The sequence below is a fragment of the Rhinopithecus bieti genome, unplaced genomic scaffold (genome assembly GCF_001698545.2).
Source record: "Rhinopithecus bieti isolate Rb0 unplaced genomic scaffold, ASM169854v2 scaffold_57691, whole genome shotgun sequence".
In the NCBI taxonomy this organism is placed as follows: Eukaryota; Metazoa; Chordata; class Mammalia; order Primates; family Cercopithecidae; genus Rhinopithecus; species Rhinopithecus bieti.
In genome coordinates, this window is record NW_016824383.1 from 598459 (window position 1) to 616215 (window position 17757).

General features: G+C 43.2%; 2 pseudogenes across 1 annotated transcript in view; one reads left to right on the forward strand and one right to left on the reverse strand.

Annotated features, from left to right (window-relative positions):
- Nucleotides 1-402: 402 nt before the first annotated feature.
- LOC108522202 (DNA-directed RNA polymerase III subunit RPC7 pseudogene) lies at nt 403-1070 on the reverse strand (annotated as a pseudogene).
- Nucleotides 1071-17348: 16278 nt separating this feature from the next.
- LOC108522192 (tropomyosin alpha-4 chain pseudogene) overlaps nt 17349-17757 on the forward strand; it is a 1779-nt pseudogene continuing 1370 nt past the window's right edge. The window contains exon 1 of the transcript XR_001883400.1: nt 17349-17382. The product of XR_001883400.1 is annotated as a tropomyosin alpha-4 chain pseudogene (transcript). The remainder of the gene's footprint in view (nt 17383-17757) is intronic.

Genomic DNA, 17757 nt, shown 5'->3' on the forward strand with positions numbered 1-17757 from the left:
GTGCTGTATTATATCAACTTTCAGGTTATAGAAATCCATTATGACTAGCAATAGTTTTACAAAAGATCAGCACTTAAGCAAGAATGATTTCTTCAAGTATGTATACATAGATTAAGAGAGCAAAAATTCTTTATACACATTCATATTCAAATAATACAAAAAAATCCACAAGAGTACATAAGAGAGATGGCAGAGGTGTTTGGAATATGTCAGGGACTAATATGTAAGGTAACTAGTATGTAAACTCAAAGTGGTTTTGCATATTTTGGTAACAAATATTTGTCAAAAAAAAAAAAAAAACAGAAACAAAATGCTTATTCCTTATTGGAAAACAATGGAAAACAAATCTGTCCAAATGTTTAGAAGCTGCATCACAAAAATATTTTTTGAAAAATTTCATGCTTAATAGGTTGCTTCATCCATGTTGTCATCACTGTCTGTGCCAAAATCATCTCCATCTTCAAAGTATGAATTAATGTAGTCATTTTCCTCTTCTTGCTCGTCTTTGTCATATTCCTCCTCATCTGCAGCATCATCGTCATCATCGTCATCACCTTTACTTTTCTCTTTGCTTCCTTCTTTCTCTTCATTTTCCTCATCTGATTTTTCACCATCACCTTTCTTTTCCAATCCTCAATTTTTTTCAGCACATCTGAAGTATTAGTGAGTGAAGTGCCTTTGCCTGCGTCTTTTGCCTTTTTGGGTTTTGGGCTTGTGTTTTTACATTTATTTCTTGACATCATCTCTCTTGGAAGTCTTCTCCAATCTGGTATCCATTCTTCCTTGTATACCTTCATGTATCTTTTACTATACCTTTCAATATCTTGTCCTTCTTCAGGTGTTTCAATAAAATAAGGCATTATTTTCATTGTTTCTCTCAACTCCTGTTTCAAAGCCAGTATATACTCTTCATCTTCTGTTTTCAGTGCCACCGATTTATAATCTGCATCAGGAAATAGTGGGGGTGGTTTCAACACTACATAAGGTAACTTTTCACCTTTGCTAAATCCAACAGCCTCAATATTAAAGGTATAAGCAGCACATCCTCCTCTTCCTTTATTCCCAGCCATCAGAACTAGTTATACTAGATGAGTGGGCAAATTCTGAAAGGTATCTGCCTGGCTGCACCGCTGCCCAGCACGTTGGCGCTTGAGTGGTATGCCCACAAGTCTCTAGGTGGTAGTATCTTCTGGATTCAAGAACACTTCTATGAGTCGGGCAACCGTGCCAACATCTAGCTGGTGCATGGCTCCAAGCGTGGCTCCAAGCAGGATGTGGTGATCAATATAGGCCTGGGACTGCACAGCCTCCCTGAGTTCCTGTACTCCTCCGGCCTCTTGTAGGACCTCAGGGCCAAAGAGCTATTTCTGGGTTCTTAATTTATTCTTTTCCATTGGTCTATGTGTCTGTATTTAAGCCAGCACCATGCTGTTTTGGCTACTATAGCTCTGTAGTATATTTTTAAGTCAGGTAGTGTGATATCTCCAGCTTTGTTCTTTTGGCTCAGGATTGCTTTGACTATTCAGGGTCTTCAGTCATTCCACATAAATTTTAGGGTTGTTCTTTCTGTTTCTGGGAAGAATGTTACTGGTATTTTGATAGGGATTGCATTGAATCTGTATATCACTTTTGGCAGTATGGACATTTTAACAATATCCTTCTAATCTATGAACATGTAATATCTTTTCATTTTCTGTGTCCTCTTCAATTTTCTTTCATCAGTATCTTATAGTTTTAATTGTAGAGATTTTTCACCTCTGGTTAAATTTACTTCTGGGTTTATTTTTTTCCTAGCTATTGTAAATGGGATTGCTTTCTTGTTTTCTTTTTCAGATTGTTCATTATTAGCAAATAGAAATGCTGATGTTTTTTGTATGATGAGTTTGTATCCTGCAACTTTATTGAATTTGTTTGTTAGCTCTAACAATTTTTTGGTGGAGTTTTTAGGTTTTTCTAAATCATACTGTCTGTAAACGGGGACAGTTTGAATTTCTTCTTTCCAATTTGGATTCCTTTTATTTCTTTCTCTTGCTTAATTGCTCTGGCTAGGACTTGAAGTACTATGTTGAATAACAGTGGTGAAAGTGGGCATCCTTGTCTTGTTCCAGATCTTAGAGGAAAGGCTTTCAACATTTCCCCATTCGGTATAATATTAGTACTAATATGTTAGCTGTGGGTTTGTCATATATAACCTTTATGGTTTTGAGGTATGTTCATTTTATACCTAGTTTGTTGAGAGTTTTTATCATGAAATGATGTTGTATTTTATCAAGCACTTTTTCTCCATCTATTAAAATGATCATATGGTTTTGTCCTTCCTTCTGATGATGTGATTTATCACATTTAGTATCTTCATATGTTGAAATATCCTTGCAACTTGATCATGGTATATAATCTTTTTGATATGCTGTTAGATTCAGTTTGCCAGTATTTTGCTGAGAAATTTTGCAACTATGTTTATCAGGAATATTGGCCTATAGTTTTCTTTTTTGGTTGTGTCCTGGTCTGCTTTTGGCATCAGGGTAATGCTGGTCTTGTAGAATGAATTTGGAGGAATTCCTTCCCTTTCAAATTTGTGGAATAGTTGGAGAAAAAAATAGTATTAGTTCTTTAAAAGTCATAGAATTCAGCAGTGAAGCTAACCAGTCTAAAGGGAGCAATTTTGAGGCCTTCCACAGATACCCTCAGATCCCATCTATGGCAACCTCTGCTAGCTTCAACCAAAACCTACTCCCTCTAAGGCAATTCTCCTTCATCCTCCTGAATTGGAGTGGGGAGTTGCTTCTCTCTACATATCCATAGAGGGGTTTTACATGCACAGATGACATTTTGTCGCCCCTCCCTTACTTTCAAAGCAATTCCTGATAGAGTTCAGAACATCTCAGCCCTGTCTACAGAGAAGTGGGTCTGCACAGTCCTTTGTGGAGTCTGCAGGGCTGTGTGTGTGACACATGTGAGGCCAAGGACACAAGACCCTCCCTATAATCTGGTCTTCATTCCTTCCCAGGGAATGGAGCTAACTCATATTTTGGCCTGAGTCAAATAGATCTAAGTTTGAATTCTGCTTCAGCCACTGTCTAGCTGTATAACATTGTGCCTCTTACTTTTTCTGAGCCTGTTTTCCACATACGCAAAATAGGGATAACAACATGTCTTTTGCAGGGTAGTTATGAGGCCTCAATGATCCAAATGACCATGCTGTGTACTAGCTGTGTGACCTTAAGCAAGTTACTTAACCCTTCATACCTCTGTCCTTATGGGTTGTTATGAGGTATGAGTGCATTAATATTTGCAAAAAGCACATGACAGTGTCTTGTGCATACAAAGCATTACTTAGTGTTGACTATTGTTAATATTAAGGTATGTAAACTGGCTGATGTGCAAAAGGCCTTCAATAAATGTAAGTTACTTTATCTTCTTCTCAAGCCCACAGGTTCTGGCTACAGGAGTCTGGTTTCTCTGAGGCCACTGCAGAGTTCCAGGCAGCCCGTTTATCCGGATTTGAATGGTTTTAAGTAAGTGGCCTTGGTTCGCCTTTGAGCACCCAAAAAATAAAGTAATGGAGACACCTAGTGGGAGCTGGTAGCAAGTGCTCCAGCGAGTCTGAGTGCCTGTGGCTGGGGTCAGATGGAGACCCAGAGGACGGTACCGCTGTGGCCCATGAGTGCACAATGAGGCCAATAGGCTCTCCGGAGCCATGTCAGTGCAGCCTTCACCAATGGGAAGCCCTGCTCATCCACCCTGCAGCTGGTCCTTGTCACCAAGGCTCTGTTCTGAACAACCTCAGGGAGCAGAGAGTCTGTTGCTTTATCAGCTCACACTGGTGGACCTAGCCTCAGGTTGTGGTGGGGAACGTAGGAAAGCAGACAGGTTCCTGCTTTGAGGAGCTGACAGAAAACAATTGGGCTTAGCATTGTTTTTTTGCTGTGTGACCTTGGATGAATAATTTAGCATCTCTGAGCTACAGTTTCCTTGTGTGCAAAAACAGAGTTAGTAATAGTGAGAATGGTTTAAAATGATGGATGTAGAAAGTGAAGTGCTGAGTCTACCCCCATACCCCCTTGAATGCACCCGAACTTGTCCGATCTCAGAAGCTAAACAAGGTCAGGCCTGGTTAGTACTTGGATGTGACAAAGTTAAGCACTGTGTTATTGACACACAGAAAGCACCCAATAAATGGTATATATTGTTGTTATTGTTATTATTTTGTGGTGGATAAATGCACATGAAATACTTAGGGAATAAATACACACAATGTTGAACCAAGTGAAAGCCATCATAGTTTATAGCATGTGAGAGACAAGGCTATTCCAGATCTGCAGTAGTTAGGTGAGGCCTCATGGAGGAGACCAGATCTCTAATGAGCCTCTGACTGCAGCAACAAACAAATCATACTCCTACTGGCTGAAACAATTATAGGGTATGTTGGCTTATATACCTTGGTAAGACTTGATCCAGTGCCTTGATGATGTCATGAGTACCTAATCTTTTCTTTTAAAAATATTCTTGTGACATAAAAAACATACAAAAAGATTTAGAAAACAACATAGCATTCACCTTAGGAAATAAAATAGCAAATATAGTTGAGGCTTCCTGGCCCTTCTCCAATTGCATTTCCCCTTCCCTTACCCTGCAAAGAGAACCACTCTCCTAAATGTGGTGTTTATACTTCCTATGGATGCATTTACGTTATTACTACATATGTGTGTGTTTCTAAACAACATATGGAAGAATTGCATGTTTTAAACCTTTCTATAAATATATCATAGAGTACATATCTGTATTTGTCTGTTTGGGCTGCATAACAAAATACCACAGATTTGGTGGCTTAAACCACAGAAATGTATTTTCTCACAGTTCTAGAGGCCAGGAAGTCCAAGCTCAAGGCGCCAGCCAGGGAGGTTTCATTCTGCGGACTGTTCTCTAGTCTTGCAGGCAGCTACTGTTTCTCTGGGTGCTCACGTGACCGCTTCCTTGTGCTTGCGCAGGGAGAGAAAGAGAGAGAGCAAGCTCTCTGATGTCTCCTGAGAGCCCCATCCTTAGGACCCCATCTAACGCTAATGATCTCCTAAAGACCCCATCTCCAAATATGATCACATTTGGGGTAGAATTTCAATATGTTAATTTTGGAGGGATAGGATATTCAGCTCATTTCATTCCACTTCTGCCTCCCACAAAGTTCATGCCCTTCTTACATGCAGATGCATTCATTCCATTCCAACAGTCCCAAAAGTCTTAATTTATTCCAGCATCAACTCTAGTTCTAAAGACCAAAATCTCAACTAAATATCATCAAAATCAGGTATGGATGAAAATCGAGGTGCAATTCATTGTAAGCAGAACTTCTCACCAGCTATGAACCTGTGAAACCAGACCAGTTATGTGTTTCCAAAATATAATGGTGGAAAGGGCATAGGATGAACATTCCCATTCAAGAAGGCAGAAATCAGAAGAAAGAAAGGGGTGACAGGTCCCAAGCAAGTTCGATACCTAGCAAGGTAAATTCCATTAGATCTTAGGGGTTGAGCATAATCCTCTTTTGTTCAGTGCTTTCTTTGTCCACCCCCGATCCCAGCCCACTGGAGTGGCAGCATCGCCCCACCACTCTCTGTGGCAGCCTCACCTGCACAGCTCTCTGTGGTGGCCATCTGGTCTACTGAAACTGAGAAGAAACCAACCTTACCCCCTTGGTTCTGTGGTAGGAGCCCTGACGATCTCTGAATTGCCTTCAAGTTCATTCTTGCCTTTTCTTGAAGGACAAAGCATTATTTCTCAACTGAGTAGTTCTACCATCCAGCTCTGTAGAATCGCAATATCCGACAGCCTTTTTTCAACCTGTCTCACTTTCTCTGTCCCCTTTAGTTCAAACTGGCAGTGCCTAACTTCTATCCCTGGCTCTTATGAGCTGGCTAGCGAAATCCACGGGTTGCACCCATGATCTCTTTATCAAATGTTTGGCCAGCCACAACCTTAGTGTTCTCTTTAGAACATGCTTCTTCATTTTTTGTTTTTCCAATATGGATAGACTGAGAATGTTCCAAATCTTCAAGCTCTGGGTCCTTTTTTTTTTTTTTTTTTTTTCCTTTCGAGACAGAGTCTCAGTCTGTCACCCAGGCTGGAGTGCAGTGGAGCAATCTTTGCTCACTGCAAGCTCCGCCTCCCGGGTTCATGCCATTCTCCTGCCTCAGCCTCCCAAGTAGCTGGGACTACAGGCGCCCGCCGCCATGCCCGGCTAATTTTTTTTATTTATTTTTATTTTTTATTTTTATTTTTAGTACAGACAGGGTTTCACCGTGTTAACCAGGATGGTCTCGATCTCCTGACCTCATGATCTGCCCGCCTCTGCCTCCCAAAATGCTGGGATTATAGGCATGAGCCACCGCGCCCGGCCCAAGCTCTGGGTCCTTTTTGATTAACAATTTTTTCCAATTTCTCTCTTCTCTCTCATTTTACTATAAGCAATAAAGAGAAACCAAACGACTCCTTCAACATTTTGCTTAGCAACGCCCTCAGCTAAACATCCAGTTTCATTGCTTGTAAGTTCTACCTTCAACAAAACACTAGAACACAATTCAGCCAGGCTCTTTGCCACTTTGTAACAAGAATCATCTTTCCACTAGTTTCCAATAAACTGTTTTCCATTTTCAGCTGAAACCAGTATTACCTTTAGCAGCCATATTTCTACCAATAGTCCTTTTAAGGCAATGTAGGCTTTTCCTAGCATGCACCTCAAAACTCCTCCAACCTCTATGCATTATCCAGTTCCAAAGACACTTCCACAATTTTAGCATTTGTTATGGCAACTCCCTGCTTCTCAATACAAAAACCTGTGTCTTAGTCATCTTGGGATGTCATAATGAAATACCATAGATTAAGTGGCTTAAGCAACAGAAATTAATTTTCTCACAGTTGTAGAGGCTGAAATTTCAAGTTCCAGCTAATTCAGTTTCTGGTGAGGGGCCTCTTCCTGCCTTACAGATGGCCACCTTCTCACTATGTCCTCACATGGACTTTCCTTTCTCTCTCTCTCTCTCTCTCTCTCTATCTGTGTGTGTGTGTGTGTGTGTGTGTGTGTGTGTGTGTGTGTGTGTGTGTGTGTGGAGAGAGAGAGAGAGAAGAGAGAGAGACAGAAAACGTCTCTAGTGTCTCCTCTTACAAGGACACTAATCCTATCAGATCAGGGCCCCACCCTTTTGACTTCATTTAACCTTAATTACTTCCTTAGAGGCCCCATCTCCAAATGCAGCCACACTGAAGGTTAGGTCTTCAACATACAAATTTGAGGAAACACAGACATTCACATCACAACATGATTTATACTGATTCAAGAGTAATTGCAAATGGTTTGATCAGGTGGTCAGGTACTTAGAAAGAACAGTACTGGAGGATTAGGGACAAGGAAGTCTGGGAAAGTTATGTGGATGGACCTCTCAGCATGGGCAGACTGTGAAGATTTTTGTGTCCCATGGGATTGCTCATCAAAAGACATCCTTTGTGGATCAGAGGAGGCTTTCAATAGTCAAGAGGACCAAATGATATACTCAATCCATGTCAGTCAAAATATTTTCCCAGCCACTCCAGGGCTTGCTCAATGGACTCATGGATAAACTGGTCATGGCAGTGGAGATGGAGCTGTGCATAAGCCCAACAATGTGGATGTCCCCTTACCAAGGCTGACATGGCTATAGCTAAGTGAGCACTTAACTTGCCAACTGCAGAGATAAGCACCAACCCCTAATATGATACCATTCCTTGAGGGGACCAGTCAGCCACCCAGTGGCAGGTTGATGGTATTGGACCTCTGCTCTCCGGGAATCAGGCAGCAATTGTTCTCGCTGGGATAGACACACATTCTGGACAAGGATCTGGTTTCCCTGCCTGTGATTCTTGTGCCTCCCCTCACCACCCGCGGGCTCACAGAAGAATGCCCCATCCATGTTCAGAGCATTCTCAAGGGCATTCTGATCAAGGAATGTATTTCTCAGTCAAGGAAGTACAGCAGTGGGTTAATGCTCTTGGGATTCATTGGTACTTCCATATACCCTATCACGTGGAAATAAATGGCCTTATTGAAAGGTGGATGGCTGGGCGCGGTGGCTCAAGCCTGTAATCCCAGCACTTTGGGAGGCCGAGACGGGCAGATCACGAGGTCAGGAGATCGAGACCATCCTGGCTAACACGGTGAAACCCGTCTCTACTAAAAAATACAAAAACCTCGCCGGGCATGGTGGTGGGGGCCTGTAGTCCCAGCTACTCGGGAGGCTGAGGCAGGAGAATCGTGTGAACCCGGGAGGCGGAGCATGCAGTGAGCTGAGATTGCGCCATTGCACTCCAGCCTGGGCAACAGAGTGAGACTCCGTCTCAAAAAAAAGAAAGGTGGAATAGCTTCTTAATGACTCAGTTGCAGCACCAGTTGGAAGGCAGTGTCCTGAAGGCATGGGGTTCTGTGTCACAAGGTGCAGTATGTCCTTTAAATCAGAAATCATTATATGGCATTGCCTTCTCCATGGCAAGAATTCACTAGTCTGGAAATCAAAGGGTAGAAGTAGATGTGGTTCCTGTCTACCTTACACCCACTTACAGAATTTTTGCTTCCCATCCTGGCAACTTGGAGCTTTGTTGGTTTGGAAGTCTTAGGTCTGAAGGGGAGAACACTTACATCAGGGGGCACATTGGTAGGATCATTGATTGGAAGATGAGAATGCCATCCAGCTATTTTGGGCTCTGTATAGTATTGTATCAATTAGAAGAACAAGGGTTTTAGCTTTCATTTTTTTCTACTGACAGGAGTGATTAATTCCAGTTACCAGGGGAAACTGGTTTGCAGCTACACAGTGGGGCAAGGAGAGTTATATCTGGAACTGAGAAGATTCTCTGGGGAAGGGGAGTTTGGGGAGGGATGGGCCAGAGCAGCATCCCTAGCTCATGGCTTGAGGCCACCTCCTCTGCTGATACCATGAATGACTCAAAATTAGGCCTGTCTCTGTAGCCATTTCTTTGTCTCTTTGACATGAGCCAGGTTCAAGATTTCCTGCCTCCAGCCCCAGCCCCGGCCCTTGGGCACCCTAGGTTTGGCCTTCCGCGCTATGCTGTTTCACATGGTGAATATTGATGCTGTGTATTTACAGAGACCTTCGTCCCCAGGACTTCCTCCCCTGTGATCTACGCTTTCTCTTTCACTTACTCAAATTGAGCCCAGCTCAATGTGGTTTCTGTTTCCAGTAATTTTCCCTCAGACTGCGGCTCTTTCCTTCTGGAATGAATCGTTTGCCGGATATTTCTGAGACTCTCAGGAATTTAAACTGTTCCACCCTCTCTGCTCCACCCAAAGCCAGGCCCAGTTATCTTCACTGTGAGCCCCTGGGACGCCTCTTCCCTGCTCAGGATGCGCTCAGCTCTGCTCAGGGTATTGTCTTCATCTTTTGGGGGTGAGAATTTGTGGGTGACTTTTTTATTTTTGTGACCAAGTCCTGTTGTTCCTGGTTTGTTGTGTTTGTTCATGTCGTCAAGTTTGATAGGTCTCCTGTCACCTAATTTGGTTGAAGAGATTAAAGGTTAGAGGTGGAATTTTTGTTGTTGTTGGCTGAGGTGAGGGGACGGGTTTGGAGGGGTGCATCCTATCTGCTCTACTTGGTTGTCAGGAGAGGTTATAAGGAGATTGGGAAACCTACTGCCAAGATGACCACATTGCCCTTGAGTTGGATTCTTAGTTGATTTTCTTTCTAAGGCCCTAATATATCGATTTTAAGGCTATGAATTTATCTCTAAATTCTGTTTTGGCTGAAGTCCATAGATTTTGGTAGATAAGGCTCTTATGTTGCTTTATTTTTAAAGATTGGTTCATTTCAGTTTTGGTTTACTTTTAGACCCATGATACCTATTTTCTAGATTGTGTTTTCTTTGGAGGTAGAGACGACATCTCTGTACATGGCTGTGTCTTTTGTAATTAGTGTCAGAGCTGTAGGAAGTGCTTGATATTTTTTGTTGCTGAAATGGAATGAAAATGGTGTTACACAATCCTGTTCTCTATCTGGTCCAGCATATAAATGAGACACAGCAGGAAAGAAGGAGTATTTAACATAGTAGGTCTGGGGTTTCTGGGTCAAAATACATTCTGATACTTCCAATTTAGGGTTGATTTGCCTAAGTATTATCTTTTCATAGTGGCAACTCTTCCCCAGGAATATTGACTACAACAATACATCTCCTTCCTTCCTTCCTTCCTTCCTTCCTTCCTTCCTTCCTTCCTTCCTTCCTCTTTCTTCCTTCCTTCCTCTTTCTTCCTTCCTTCCTTCCTTCCTTCCTTCCTTCCTTCCTTCCTTCCTTCCTTCCTTCCTTCCCCTTCCCTCCTTCCCTCCTTCCCTCCTTCCCTCCTTCCCTCCTTTCTTCCTTCCTTCCTTCCTTCCTTCCTTCCTTCCTTTCTCTTTTTTAAAACAGGATTTCACTCTGTCTCCCAGGCTGGAGTTCAGTAGTGCCATCTCAGCTCACTGCAACCTCTGCCTCCTGGGTTCAGGAAATTCTTCTGCCTCAGCCTCCCATGTAGCTGGGATTACAGGTGCCCACCACCACGGCCAGCTAATTTTTATACTTTTTTGGTAGAGACAGGCTTTCATCATGTTGGTTGGGCTGGTGTCAAACTCCTGACCTCAAGTGATCTGCCCACCTCGGCCTCCCAAAGTGCTGGGGTTAGAGGCGTGAGCCGCCATGCCCGGCAGGGACAATACATCTTTGAGGGATCAGCATATATTAATCAAATTGCCTTCCTTGTAGCTGAATGTAACTTCACTGAGGGAATGAGAGTTTGGATGCTGATGAAGAAGAAATATTTTTGAAGCGTGGTTCAAAGCTAGAGAGGGCTGACTTGAGGAGCAGGAGTATCTAGAAATGTTTCCTAATCCTGACTACATCTTAGAATTCTTTGGAGGGGAGTGGTGGTTTCTAAAGTACACTGGTCCTCCAGCCTGTCCTAAGAGATTGTAATTGAATTGATCTCAGGTGGGGCCTGAGCACGAATAATTGAGAGTATGGAAGAAAGTAGAGCAGCCTAGACTTAAGTGTATCCATTTTGCAGTTTTTTTCGAAGAGCTAGCTGTGGAGATGGCAACTGCCTGGTACAGCACTGCGCCCTACCCATGGAGCATCCAAAAAAGTAGCAATGCATTCCCGTAGGTACATGGGAAACCGAGTGGCAGGAAAGGGGGCTACTTGGGGAAGATTGTTTGATAACACTGTGGACTAGGCAGGAGCGCTGAGCAGCAGATGGGACAGGAAGAAGCTTGCTGCAGTAACCCAGGGAGAGGCAGCTTCAGCCACAAGCCCCCTGGGTTAGATTTTCTCCCCTTCTGCAACCTAGAGTGGTTCCCCTTCTTGCTGTTCTCAGGGCTGGGATAGCAGTGGCTGGGGCTGTTGTAACAAAGCACCACAAACTGGGTGGCGTCAACACAGTAATGTATTGTCTCACCGCTCTGGAGCTAGAAGTCTGAAATCACTGTGTCGGCTGGGTTTGGGTTCCTCCTGAGGGTGTGAGGGAAGGCTCTGTTCCAGGCCTCTCCCTTTCGTTTGTCAGGGGCCATCTTCTCTGGGTCTCTTCACATCGTTTTCCTTTCTGCACGTTTTTTTCCAGATACTCCCACACACACACTTTTTTTAAAATCTTTTTTTTTATATGGAGTCTCACTCTGTCGCCCAGGCTGCAGAGCAATGGTGTGATCTCAGCTCACTGCAACCTCCGCCTCCCAGGCTCAAGCGATTCTCCTGCCTCAGCCTCCCGTGTAGCTGGCATTAGAGGCATGCACCATCACACTTACCTAATTTTTGTATTTTTTGGTAGAGATGGGGTTTCGTCATGTTGGCCAGGCTGGCCTTGAACTCCTGTCCTCAAGTGATCTGCCTGCCCTGGCCTCCCAAAGTGCTGGGATTACAGGCTTGGGCCACTGTGCCTGGCCCACATTTCCCCTTTTTATAGAGACACCAGTCCTATTGGATTAAGGCCCATCCTAATGATTTCTTTTAACTTGATTCCCTTTGTAAAAATCATGTCTCCAAATAAGTCACATTCTGAGGTAGTGGGAGTTCAGAATTCAACATATGAATTTGAGCAGGACACAGTTTAGCTCATAAGAGTTGACAAAGCCAGGTCTCTTTATTTCTTTGGCAGTACCTACTAATCACCAACACAAAATGGCTGCGTTCCCTCCCTAGGAGTTCTGACTGGGTCTTCCTGATTGACTTTCTGCTCTCTACAAGCAGTTCTCAGTTGATGCTTTCTCCCCTCTTATGCTGCCGAAATGTGCCCAGTAACCGTTTCCAGTGTAGTCACATCACTCTCTTTTTTGTTATGCCCAATAACTGAGTGACCTGGGTGGTCCAAAAATTACCCTGAGGTCCTGCGACCTGGCCACGCAACACAACCAGCAACCGCAGCAACCCCCCACCCTGGGAAAAATTGTAATTCCAGACTGCTTTATCTGAATCCTAGTTCATACACTTGTATGACTATATATGCCTGGAATTGCTCTTAGAGACTAAATATCCTAGAGATGTTCAAGCAGTTTTCACAAACACACTGTTTGTAGAGACAGGGTCTCAGTCTGTCTCCCAGGCTGTAGTGCAGTGACGCGATCATGGCTCACTGCAGCTTTGAGTTCCTGGTCTCAAGCAATCCTCCCACCTCAGCCTCCTGAGTAGCTGGGAGAGCTGGGATAGCTGGGACTACAGATGGACAGCACCATGCCTGGCTAATTTTCTTTATTTTTTAGAGAGGCAGGGTTTTGCTATGTTGCTTAGTCTGGTCATGAACTCCTGGCCTCAAGTGATTCTCCTGCTTTGACCTCCCAACATTTTGGGATTACAGGCATGAACCACATGGCCAGTTCAAATAATCTCTTCTATTCAAATGAAATCTTTGGTAAATCCTATGTAAAACTGGTAAAAATAAATGAATGGATTAGAAGTTCCCATTTTTGCAATTTGTGGATGTTGCATGACTGTCATGGAACCAATGGAGTACTTCTACGGAGCCCCGAGTTTCTCTGTCTTAGAGAAAACTGCAGATCTCTCAAAACTCCTCGGTTTGCAGGAAAGGAAATGGAACCCAGAGAAATGAAAAGAACTAGCCAAAAGCACTCATAGAGTGGAAGATCCAATGGGGAACTCTGGTATCTTGAAACCTAGACTAGTACTCTCTATCACAAGGGCCTGCTTCTGGCAGTCAGGACCTTATAAAGTATGAGTTTGCCATTGTTTTAGAAAGTATTTCTCAAGTGAGTTCTGGACAGCGTCTTGTAAGTAGGTAGGATTCCCAAATCAATTCTGGAAAAGCTGTTCTATAATTCTCTATAGTTAACTCTCATAGCGTATTAGTATACTTAAGGCTCAAGGATGTCCTGCAGCATAGAAAACCATTTATCTTTGCTTATTCCAGTTTTTCCAAAATTCTTAAAAAACAAAACAAAAGGTGTTACCTTTTCCTCGGTCTGCTTGCACTCTGCTTTGGAGCCCAGAAGAGTCTTCTCTCAAGGAGGGAGTCTCTACAGGGAGCAGCTCAGACATGCTAACAGTGAGTGTGAGATTTCAGGTATCATGACCTGCACAATTTCCTTTGCTTGGGAGTTGTTGGCCAGCATCTCTGGCAGGTGCAGGGATGGAGGCAGATGAGCAAGGAATTGCAGCAAGGTAGAAATGAATGGTGCTGTCTTTAAATTGCCCCCATGGAGTTTTGTACTTCTTGTACCTTTTTGGAGAAGAGTAGTCTTCAATAACCTGGATGTGGCCAATGGTCTGGGAGAGATTTCCTAGCCTATTCTTTCATTGTTTTGCCTCCTTCCTCTAATGCATGCCTACTTCCAAATCATCCTCTCCATTCCTGCCAACACCTTTCTGAGGCTCTCATCATTCTCCAGTGACCTCCAGGCAGGACACTCTAAGGTCTGTCACCCTTATCTTCCCTGGACAGTTGGTGTATGTAAATGTGATTACCAGAATCTTTTGCAAGGATGAAGTTCCAATGCTCCAGCATGAGAATTTCCATCACTCCTTTTAGAGTCTAGGAATAAACAAACCCAGTTAAATTCACAGCCACCACCAGAGGGCACAGTGAGACTCATGTAGGAGTAAAGGATGTTGAAAAGAGACTGCAAAAACAGTCTTACTCTTGAAATGCATTTTACTCTTGAAATGCATTTATTTATTTATTTATTTAATTTTATTTTTCTCTTCACAGCTAGTTCACATAGTCTTAGAAACAGGCAAAGTTTGAATCTAAAAACTGCAGAGTGAAATACTGTAGCTTTGGTCATTATTTATGGCTTCTTCATTGCCTTTATTCCAAATACAGTAGAATTGTCTTATAGCCAGACTCATGCCACACCACTTCAGTTGTGCCCTGGGGACCTAATCCCAGCCTTTCATAGATGTGCAGGTAGAGTGTTCACAAGAAGTTTCCAGCCTTGTTCTCACAAACATGAATGCTAAGGAGGATTCCTTTATAATTAAGAGTTTCAATTATAAAGCAGTGCTAGGGAAAAACAGGGTGTACAGTAGAGGCTGTTCTGGGTTGGCCTTCAGAAAATGGGACTCTGACCCCAGCTCTGATGTGATTAACCATGTGAATCTATGATGTAACAACAGTAAGAGTAGATGTTCACTGAGAACCTACTGTATGCCACCTACTGTGTGCCAGTCTGGCACCTTATAAGTATTATCACCCATTCTTATGATAAAACTGCAAGACAGATATTTTCCCCTTTATTTAACAAATACAAAAACTGATGTTCAGAAATATTAAATGATGTGCTTAAAGATAAACAGCCAGCAAGTGATGGAACCATGAAACCATTTCTAGGTGTGTTTGGCCACAAACCAGGTGATTTTTCATTATTTACACCTTTTCCATTTTTTGATGTTTCAGTTTCTGTACACTCTTTGTAACAAAATTCACACCTGTCTTCCTGCTTATTCAGGTTTGGCTAACTGTTGTCACAATCTCAAACTCTCAGGGGTTGAATAAGATAAAATCCTTTCTAGTTTATGTATAAGTCCAATGCAAGTCACACAGGGGCCTCTGCTCCAGGCAGTCATTCAGGCACCCGGGTTCCTTCCATCTTTTGGAGCTGCTATCTTCAGAATGTGGCCTTCAGGGTCTCCATGGATCAGAAGGGAGAGCCATATGAGAGATATTTGTATGTGCCAGGCCTGGAAGTGGCACATATCTCTTTCCATTTGTCTGAACTAGGTAATCTAGTCCTAACCGAATGGCAGATAGGTTGGGAAATAATATTGAGCCCTGTGTCCAGGAAGAAGAAGAGAAAATGGATATTGATGAACCTATCCCTCTCCACATCCCTATCTCATGAGATTGTGGTAAAAATAAAATAAAATAGTATCTGTCAGAGTACTTTACCAACAAGTGAGATGTGGTAGTTTAAGCCTGGAGGGAAGGAGCTGTCAGAGAGAGATTGCAGATGGGGATATATATGAACAGGGATTATCATGGCTCAGTAAAGAGCTTGTTCTATGTTCTGGGTTGAGGAATAAGGAAAAAGAGACTAGAGAAGCGTCACTCATGTTCCCGAATTTATGTAAGCCTTTCACTCTCTGGCTCACACTCTTATTTCTAGTATTCATTATTCACTCATTTATTCTGCAACAAATTGTTACAATATCCTGGTCATTTTGCCACATGCTGGTGTGTGTGTGTGTGTGTGTGTGTGTGTGTGTGTGTGTGTGCAATGCCTCACACTAAAGAAAATCTCCCTCTGGAGCTGGCGTCAATTCTAGGAAAGATGCATTGCTGCCTGTAGTAACATGGAAGCATTCCAATGTCATTGACTTGTCACCAGTTTGCTAGCTGGTGTACATGATGAAAGATGCCATTTCAAGGACTCAGCAATGGTCTTTTTTGCTAGTAGGTTGGGTACTCAGCAATCACAGTAAATAAGTCAGAGTCCCTGTTTTAGGACTTTTGTGTAACCTGTGTCCTTGTTACCTTGACCACTCTCTTCATAGACACATTGAACAAATACTGAGATATCTGAGGGGAGAGATTGCGTGAAAAACACACAGGATGGGCCACCCTGTCTAGATGGTGACTGAGAACCTCAAATGTGTATATGGTCTTCAGTCATCATTAATGTGTGACCCAAAGATCTATCCATGCACTTGGTACCCACTTCCACAGGTCTATCTGCATTCTGCTTCCCCAGATTTCCTCAACTCTCATCTTCCAGTCTGTTGCTTCCAGGCCATTAGCTAGCTGGCTGACCCATCTACTCCTGCCATAAAGGAGTATACATCTAGGCCTCAGGCCACATCCTTCCTCCACATACAGTATATGATCACGTATACTGGTTCCAGCTTGTCCCATTGGAAGAACCACTTTTTACCATCATCCTTCAGGGTCACTTTTGATTGGGGCAGCAATGCAGCAACAATCCCATTAAATCAACACTGAGTTCAGTCAGATGTCGGGTGCTCCCAGGAGCCTATGAGTGTGGATCTATTGGGAGTCAGCAGTGCAGCAGAGATGGGTGAAATGGGAGTCTGGAACATCTGTTTATATAATTTACTTAATCTTTCTGGACCTGCTACAAGTTAGATCCAAATGTATCACTTCCGTTGCATGACAGATTGCTGTTACATGTGTCCAAAAGTAGGACTCTGTAGGTTAGATAACACCAACTCATAATGGAAATCAGATTGCATAGTAACAGGGTGCCCCATGGTCAGCTGTTCTGTCTCCACTGGGGTCCAGTAGTATGCCAGGAGCTACTTTCCAAACAAGATAGTTCTCTCCAGTAGTGTGTGGCCTTGTTCCAGAATCTGAGGGCTCTGTGCTGTGACTCTTCTATTTAAGACCGAGACATCCTTATCCATTGCAGATGCCTCTAGCAACATTGGATCTGTTTGTCACGTGGCCCAAGAAACAGAATACCTGGAACCACAGCTTGGATTTGCTACCCACACTCAACACTGGTGGCTTTCTGAGGCATCAGGGAACTGGGAGAGAAGTTATACTATGTTCAAAATCCAAAGAAACTGCAGCATGATGTCTCTCTTTTAAAAAAAAATTTATATGATAGTTTTATTGTGCAGGTAATATATAAGATAGTATTATGGATTAGTATTTCTCAAATAAAAGAATATGATCTCTCTTTTAAATTTATTTTATTTTACGTTTTAATTTTTATTTTAGGTTCAGGGACACATGTGCAGGTTTGCTATATAGATATGCTAAGTAAAGGTAAACTTCTCAAAGGCTTGGGGGGCCGGGGCGCGGCCGTGCAGCTCTCGCGGGAGCCGAGTCCAGCTGAGCGCCCGCCGCTGCTCGTGCGCCTCCACGCCTTCGCGCCATGGCCGTCCTCAACTCCCTGGAGGCGGTGAAACGCAAGATCCATGGAATACTATGCAGCCATAAAAAAGGATGAGTTTGCGTCCTTTGTAGGGACATGGATGCAGCTGGAAACCATCATTCTTAGCAAACTATCACAAGAGAAAACCAAACACCGCATGTTCTCACTCATAGGTGGGAACTGAACAATGAGATCACTTGGACTCGGGAAGGGGAACATCACACACTGGGGCCTATCATGGGGAGGGGGGAGGAGGGAGGGATTGCACTGGGGAGTTATACATGATATAAATGATGAATTGATGGGTGCTGACGAGTTGGTGGGTGCAGCACACCAACATGGCATAAGTATACATATGTAACAAACCTGCACGTTATGCACATGTACCCTAGAACTTAAAGTATAAAAA